This window comes from Belonocnema kinseyi, chromosome 10 (genome assembly GCF_010883055.1).
Source record: "Belonocnema kinseyi isolate 2016_QV_RU_SX_M_011 chromosome 10, B_treatae_v1, whole genome shotgun sequence".
Classification (NCBI taxonomy): domain Eukaryota; kingdom Metazoa; phylum Arthropoda; class Insecta; order Hymenoptera; family Cynipidae; genus Belonocnema; species Belonocnema kinseyi.
The window spans coordinates 84,837,062-84,844,676 of NC_046666.1; positions in this window are offsets into that span (position 1 = coordinate 84,837,062).

Below are 7,615 nucleotides of genomic sequence, written 5' to 3' on the forward strand. Positions count from 1 at the left end.
CCTGCAGGCATTGGGGTTGAAAATTCAACCCCCCCTCATTTGGGAAGGGTTGGTAATCCTGGTCTATAAGTTTGTGGATTAACTACTGTTGGGTAGGCGAACATATTCCCCGAATTTAGAGACAATCGAAACACATGACTTTTTGAGTTGGGGCAGTTGAGGAATAATGCCCCGTATATGTACGTGCAATAGGTTGAAAAATTTAACAAAAAAAATGTTTCTGCAAGTGGTAATAGTGGTATGATTTAAAAAATTCTTTACACATTGAAATCTCAAAGTACAGATCAGAAGATTAATTACTCTAAAGTAATTTTACATTTTAATTCACTACACTCCTCAAATTTTTTAATTTTATCAAATAAAAATATTCAAAAATAAGACCGCAGCAATTACGAGGTAAGTGAAAGGTAACAATTAAGTCTTTAGTCCAAATATTAATTATGACCCCAATAAAAAAATAAGCATCAACGAAATGGTTAAATTTTCATCTAAAGAGATTAGGTTTCGACCACAAACGTGGATACTTCACAACGTACTTAACCCTCTACACCACCCTTATTTATTTATTTTTATTTTTCAGATTTTCAAGCATGTTATTCCTAAGATGCAGTGTATATTAAATGTAATATTCCAGCTCATTATCCTACTGACATTTAAAGAATTAAAATTCTGATTCCACTTCACATATCGATATGCTCTACGAAGAATAGGCTATCTTTTTGTTAACGTTAAGAATTAGGCTAACTTCATTTTGTATGAAATTCAGTAAAAACGCAGAATTGTTAAAATTAATAAAAATCTTTTAAAATTTCTTGTTTTGAAATTTATAGGAGCCTAAATTACATTAGAAACTGTAATACAAAATGCTGAAGTTTTGAGTTCGTTGAAAATATTTCGAAAAATAATACGTTATTTATTCCTCCTGAAAACTTAGGTAAATGAAGTTAGCCTAATTCTTTGAAATGCGAATTCCTCATATAGCTGCACCAGTATAGATTATAGTACGAAATGTTGAATTTCACTGGTTTTTATTTCAAAAATTAATCGCAGTTTCATAAAAAAAAAAGAAAAAATAGTGAAAATTTTTAAAATAGGGATTATAGAGGATTTTGAGAAAAATAGGAATCATTCAATGTATTTTTAAATGTCCAAAAATAAAATATTTAAAGCAAATTAAAGTTAAAAACAATTAAAATTAAAGAATTAACTTTTTTTGAACTGAACACTTTTTATATTTAGAGATAAATCATTTTCATTTTAAGTCGTTTAAATTTATTATTCTTAAATTGTTACATTTATACTTTAAATTAAAATGGAGTATCAAGGAGTCTACCTAACCTTGAAATTGTAAAAAACCGTACATCTTGTTTACCAATAAAATACCGAGAATTTGATTCAAACTGACCGGGATTTTTCTTAAGTTCTAAATTACGGCATTGAATTTCAGTAAAAAAAAAACAATTTTTAGTTTGGGACAGTAAATTATGTGAAAAATTATATTTTTAACTTTGGGACAAGCAATTTCCGCAGAACATCAGAATTTAGACATTGGTACAGGGCTTTCATTTAAAGAATTAAAATTGTGATTCCACCTCACATATCGATGGGTTCTACGGGGAATAGGCTATCTTTTTGTTAACGTTAAGAATTAGGCTAACTTCGTTTTGTATGAAATTCAGTAAAAACGCAGAATTGTTAAAATTTATAAAAATCTTTTAAAATTTCTTGTTTTGAAATTTATAGGAGCCTAAATTACATTAGAAACTGTAATACAAAATGCTGAAGTTTTGCGTTCGTTGAAAATATTTCGAAAAATAATACGTTATTTATTCCTCCTGAAAACTTAGGTAAATGAAGTTATCCTAATTCTTAACGAGAACTTCTAAGTCAAAGATACATTCGTGTTTATTTATTGATGTAAGGGATGATTATTAATATTAATAACTTACTTACCGTTTATTAATAATCCTTCTCAATACCGGCTTTTTTCACAATGATAAACACTCTCTCTAAGTAAATACACTAGGGACGTGAAGTTTCACTAAACTTTGGTCTGATGAAAAGTTTATGTCCAATAATTTGACAACGCCATTTTCTTGAAAAAAAATTGTGCTGAATATTGTTAGGTTTGTGCGCAATTTTGCTGCAAACAATTTTTGTTTAAATTAAAAATTGTAGTCAGAATTCAAAAAAAACTTTTTCTGGACCAGAAACGCCATTTTGTTTTTTCGAAAAAATAAGGGTTGTGCTGAATTGTGCTAGGCTTGTGGTCTATCGTGTTGCAATTTTTTTTCAACAAAAATTAAAATTGGAGCCAATATGCCAAAATAAGTTTTACGGGCCAGAAACAGCCATTTTTTGTGACATTACAAAGAAGAATGTTTAAAATGCAAATTTCCAAAATCTGAACATTTTGTTGGATTGTGCTACGCGTGCAAAACAATTATATCCCGACATACTTTCTACTCAGGTCAATATTTTTAAATGAAATACTAGTTTCTTTTTCATCAAAATAATTTTTGAAATTGAATAATTTTGAAAATGCAAATTTCAAAAATCTGAAAGTTGTGCTGGGTTCTAATAAGCGTGAAAAACGCAGAACAACTTTCAGATTTTTGAAATTCTTATTTTGAAAAATTTTTGTATTTTAAAAACAATTCTGACAAAAAAGAAATTAGTATTTCCTTAAAAAATTTAGACCTGAGTAAAAAGTGGGTAAGACAATAATTGTTTTGCACGCGTAGCACAACGCAGAACAACTTTTAGATTTTATAAATTCACATTTTGAAATTTTTTTTATTTCAAAAATTATTCTGATGAAAAAGAAACTAGTATTTCATTTCAAAATATAGGTCTAAGTAAAAAGTGTTTAGGGCAATAATTGTTTTGCATGCCTAGAACAACGCAGAACAACTTTCAGATATTCTAAATTCGTATTTTGAAAATTTTTTTATATACAAAAATTAGTCTGATGAAAAAGAAACTATTATTATTCTTTAATTTCTTACATAAAAAAGGGGGTTCAAGTAAAATATCTTATTTCAATAATAAATTAGACCTTCTGTTTACTTATTTGGTAATTTTCTACAGGTAAAACGTGTACAATATGTTATAATAATAAGAAATGCAAGGTGGCTTGTATGGACTTGGAATAGCTGACTAGGCGTAAGTACTCTCATTTTCTGAACTTTATTTAAACAAATGATTTTTGTAAATCTGATGTCAAATTTGTGATTTCTGACCGCTTCAACTATGCAAATCATATGAATCTTGGAAAAAAGTAATTTTTCAATAGTTTTTATTAAATAATTGTTTAAATAATTTTTTATAGCAAGAATAGTACCAGATTTGAAATCATTGATATCGAAAGCTATGGAAAGCATATGCATATTTCAAAAATTGTAAATTTTGAAAAAATTGTTTATAAAAATTGTTTAAAAAAATGAATTTTGCAAATTTAATGGCAGATTTGAAATCATCAACCCCAAAAACATAAAAAATGATGAATAACTGTAATTATATCGCAAAATTTCAACATAATTTTTTTCGTTTTTTATGAAAATCTTTGAACTTGTTTTTCTCAAAACCGCGTTTTCCGTGTTGGTGGAAGTCCCACAAGGCGCAAAAATTGACCAATCGCTATAAACTTTTTTGACATGTTTTCAGAAGGTGTACGCACAAAGCAGACTACAATTATAAAAAAATATTGAAAATTTTTTGTTTAAAAAAATAATTAGTAGCAAAAAAAAGTGAAAAAATCAATTTGTCTTTTTCAAAATCTTATAACTTCCTCATTTTTTATTTTTTTCATTCATTCTAGTCTACTTTGCGCGCTATAGTGTATAGATTAAGAAAATATTTTGATTTTTTGTTTCAGATTTTTTCTACGGCGGACAGATCTTCCACCAGCGGGAAAAGTCGACGCCGACCACCCGCCATTGATGGGTCCCCCTCCCGTTTTTTATGTAACAACCCAATAAATTTTGTAGTACTACAATAAATATGGACAAACAATTGTGGAAAATTTCAGCCTCCTATCTTTTATACTTTTCTCAAAAAATATTTAAAAAAAAAAACAGCCGGATTTCGGCCCTACAAAGTAGGAACCCCCTTAAGTTTGGAGAGCAGCAGACGACAAAACTCTTGAAAGTGTGAACTTTTGGGCGGGTAATTGAAATTGCTAGTAGCGACATTTATTTTTGGGTGTGTGAATAAGTGGTATGAGCCAATAAACTAAAGAATTCTATAAAGTTAAAGAGTTAGTACGGGGAAAATTATAAATAAAATTTTTCACTCCATATATGTGTGCTGAATTATCAGCGAAATATTTAAATAATTAAATTACACTTTTTAAGAAAATCTTAGTAAAAGAATGTGTTTAACAAAACAAAAATCTGAAATGAGCATCATTTGAAGCGTTTTCGTCTGAATTTTGTATAATTAATATAGTTTATAACAAGAATTTATAACAAATGCGTAGATATATTTTTGGTTGAACAACTTTTGTCTTTTAATTTTTTTCGTTTCTTGCGCCGTTTTTTTTTCTTCAAAAATTACATTTCTTTACGTCAACTTTTATTTTTTGGCTCTAAAGAAAATCTACTAGGCCTATCTTAAATTTAATAATAATAGATTTGTAGATCCTTTTTGGATGGACAATTATTGCATATTATTCTATTTCTTACCTTGTGTCGCTTTTCAAAAAATTTAATTTTTTCATTTTTAATTTTACTTTGCACGATTAAAACCAAAATTGCGTGTCCTATCGAAAAATTATGGGTGACAAATTTCCAGCTCTTTTTCAGGTGTAAAAACTTGTACCTTTTTCTTTCTTTGCTCGTGCCTGTTGTCCAAATTTTTAATTCAAACAGAATTTTAACTGTTTTTTACGAATAAGACCAAAACTACGTATTCTATTAAAAATTAGTTCATGGCAAATTTGTAGATATTTCTTGGGTGCACAACTTTGTTCATTCATCTTTTTTCGTATTTTGCATAGTTTAACGCAAAATGAAATATTTCATTTTTCATTATTTATTGTGCAATCCAAATTTTAATTTTCGAGTTTTCAAGAAAATTTGAAAAGTTATCAAAAAGAAACGGTTTCCTTCTGTTCCTTTTTTTTATATAGTGAGTCGCTTGACCCAAAATATTTATTTATATTATCTTTTTTTATTTTTAAAATGCTATAAGTCTGATAATTTTTTTTGTCAAAAAACGTAGTGAGGTTAAATTTTTAGTGTTCGAGTACTCTTAATAGCCACACATAGCATTTTTTAATTTATAAAATCGTCTCAGAAAGTTTGAAAATTCGCCAACTTCTATAATTTTTATACAAAACAGCTGGTTAACGTACTAATTTGTACTAATTCGACTAGTTTTGTCAAAGTTATCCAGCATAAAGACAGAACCTTCTTATTGAGAAGAGAATTAAAAAAATCAAACATTTAAATATTTCACCAATTTTGTCTCCTGTATTTTCTAAACCACGAACATTAATTTTAGTTATATTCATTTAGTAGTTTACATAGATTTTCCTAATAATAATTTGAATCACCTGTGAAAAATCTCACAGTTTCGAGAGTTTTTACATCTGCTGCTCTCCATAGAAAATGTATTTGTTAATATAATTACACCTTTTTTGTGTAAAATTAAAAAATTACTGCTTTTTACTTACATCCCTAAAACACATCAATTAGGTATTTTCACTTCAACCATCAGCTAAGTTCACTTCGTTAAAAGCTGCGGGGAAAACAATTGATCAAATGCATGGAACAAATTTTTATCTCTGTAATATCTTTGTAATTAATATTAATTATAATCATTTTATTATTCAATTACATAGTAATTCATAAATAAAAATCATTTTTCAACTACACTTTATAGAAAAAATTAGCTTTTACGAAGACATTAGCAAAATAGGACAAAAATTAACTGAATTCCATGTATTTAGTCCCTCGTTTTACCCTCAGCTATCTACGAAGTGAAGTTAGCTGTTGATCAAAGTGAAAATACTTAATATTGACAACCTAGCAAACATCTGCTTCTCGGGCGGCGGTCCGATAGGTGAACGGTACGTATCCAGCCCGCGTTGCAGCAGCACGACAGATCGCACGCGATTGGTTGGTGATCTGTGTGTGTGTGCACGGGCGGCTCGTACGTGAGCCGTTTCTGCATACTGCACACGTATTTTCTTGTGCGAACACCTTTAGAATCACCGAGGTAGTGTTTGCATGAAGAACGTGTGAATGCTTCGTGAGGTGAATGTTCCACGGTTGGCGAAAGATTTCCAAGGTTTCTTAGAGTTCCTCAAATAGTGCAATATGGTTTACTTTAAAGTTTACGTTGATGATTAAAAATGCAGTCTTTTAATCTCCAAATAAAATCAATTTGCATTGTAGTATTTAAAATATTATCTTAAAAGTTAAAAGAGGACGGTTCCATAATTTTTGAAATAGAAATGATGATATGTGTCTACGCGCACGACTCGCTCGCGGGGGACATGGGCGAAATACGAATACGAAATATGTTTTTTCCGCAGTTATAATGATTTAAATTAGGGAAATGTTATAAGGTTTCAAATTGAATAACCTTGTCAAATCAAGAAATAATCATGTAATTTAATTACAAGTGTAATTTTTGTACAAAAATGTCTAAAAACTAAAGATCATGGTCTCACATTTTTTTACACTAATTTCATCTTTTTTGTCGGCGATTGTTTTTTTTCTTATAAGAAGCTGAGAAACTGGCGATTTCAAAAGTCGGACAGCGAGAATACACGGTGTCTTTTTTGGGTACCCTTTATCGTTTTACATTCGTCGAAACGCTTTTTAAGAAAATTAGCTCCTTCATCGTAAAATTTTTAGGTTTTGCAGGCAACATATATATATATATATATATGAAAATTTACCAAAAAATTATTTGATTTAGAGATGCACATTTTCCAATAATACTAATTTTAAAAAAAATTATTGAAAAATAATTATTTAAAAAAACTTAGTTTTATATCATCAAACATTGACTTTAAGGTAAACCATATTTCACTATTTTTTGTTATGTTGCAATTTGTTTACTTAAATATTTGGACAATTTACGAAACATTTGAAAAAGAAGCGATTTTTTTGGGTCGCCAGAGAAACAAATCGATACACCACACAAATAACTTTGGACTGATTTAAGAGAGATCGAAACATGGCTAATCGAATGCTACCCAAATTGCGCAATAGCAGGGCAGAAGCCATTATACAGGGGTATTTTCATATTTCGCGCCTCTAGAGTTGCATTCGAATCGGCCATTTGGTCAATTCCGTGCATCTTCGGATCAAGTTTATCATAATTTCCATGGTTGCGTACGATACTTCAAATGGATACAACTGTCAAAATAATATAGGTTATGTTACACAGTAATTACAAATAATAAAAGTGTTTAATTAATAATGAAAAGAGACATGTGAACTGAGAAGTAGACGTCAATTTATTTCTGTGCCAATAACATTATGGAATGTCTATTGAGTGACAAATACGAGGGTAGTTCAATAAGTCCTTAGAATGACCAACAGATGGCGCGCGAATCGCTCCAAATCATCTGTTTTCAGTCAGCACCACTCCCGACTAG